This window comes from Mus caroli, chromosome 14, assembly GCF_900094665.2.
Source record: "Mus caroli chromosome 14, CAROLI_EIJ_v1.1, whole genome shotgun sequence".
In the NCBI taxonomy this organism is placed as follows: domain Eukaryota; kingdom Metazoa; phylum Chordata; class Mammalia; order Rodentia; family Muridae; genus Mus; species Mus caroli.
Window position 1 is genome coordinate 13,618,720 of NC_034583.1, and position 1,589 is coordinate 13,620,308.

Genomic DNA, 1,589 nt, shown 5'->3' on the forward strand with positions numbered 1-1,589 from the left:
AGAGAGAGAGAGAGAGAGAGAGAGAGAGAGAGAGAGAGAGAGTTTTCACGAAGCTTAGTAAATATCTCAGGATTTAATAGAATCCCTTCCTGTCTCCCACCCCAGAATTGCTTTGTGTTTGTGGGAGCAGAGATTTGCTGGGAAAGAAAGGACATGATAAAGGACATGATTAGAATTTAGGGACCCAGCCCAGGCTGAGCTGCTAGTCAGCTTCTTCATTTCTTCCCTAGGGGCCAAGGAAGATCTTGTTCAAACTTGAGCAGCTCCAGCAGCATCAGGACTCCCAGACACTGCAAACAGGAAGTAAGAGCCCCACTGGCCAGTTGAGCAATGAGGCTGCTAACAGTCTGCAGATTCTTTCTCAGCGCCACCTCTACCCTCCGCTGTCTCGTCCTGAAGCTCTAACTACCTCCCCAACAACTGTTTTAGGGCTCTCGATCCTGATTTAGTCCTTCATTCTGGGAAGAACTTACCGAACTATTTGTAGCCCTATTTTACAGTATTAAAAGCAGAGGCACAGAGACCCTGCCGATCCTGCGGGTAGCAAATATAACTGCAAGTGCAGAGTCAGGCTCGAACTCAGGCAGCTGGCTCCAGAGTCTGTGAGCCAAATGTAAGGAGAGCACACCCAGTCACCGGCTAAAAGAACAACTTCACCCCGATAAAGCAACCTCAGCCTTTTTTGCCGAAATCTAGTTTCACCGAGGCGGTTTCCGTTTTCACCAGAATCCTTCCTTTTGAAATCTCCTGTGGCCAATTCAATGATCAGAACTCAACTTGATTTCCATACACGCTGTGTCTTTCCCAAGCCAGCACCCTACAGCAGCCACACCCCTGCACACTCATTCCCATTGAGTGCACTTTCCTTCCTAGCAGGAAACATCTGAGCTCTTCCTTCAACAGACACGGCGTGAAGTTACAGAGGAGTGTTTGAGTGACTAGCTCTGCTGAAATGCAGTTCATACACTCTACAATTCATCCATTTAAAGCATACAACTTGGTGGTTCTTAGCATATTTACAGAGTTGGGCAACATAACAACCAATTTAGTGCATTTTCATCACTTCACAGAGAAAACCTGAACCAATGAGTCAACTGCTTCCTTTCCCTTCCTAGGTCCACAGCCCTAGGTAGCCTCTTACTTACTTTCTGTCCCTGTGGGTTTGCCAATCTCAGCCACTTCACAGAACTATATAAAACACAGCCTTGCCTCTTTCTGTGAGCACCATGCTTTCAAGTTTCACCCGTCCTGTAGCATGTGTCAATATTGCTTAGTTTTAAATAACAAATTGGAAGAAAAGATGGTTTAGGATCCTTTGTGATCTTGCAGTCACACTGCGATTCAGCAAACATCTCTTTACTTCCTTCTTCCCTCCCTCCTTCCTTCTTTTCTTCTCTTCTCCTCCTTTCTTCTTCTCCACCAGGTTCTATTCTTTTTTGAGACATAGTCTAGCTATGTGGTTGAGGCTGACTAGGAACTCACATTGTAGCTTAGGTTGACTTTCAATTCAGGATCCTTCTGCTCCTGCCTCCCAAGTACCGGGTCTTTCATTCATCTCTCTCTCTCTCTCTCTCTCTCTCTCTCTCTCT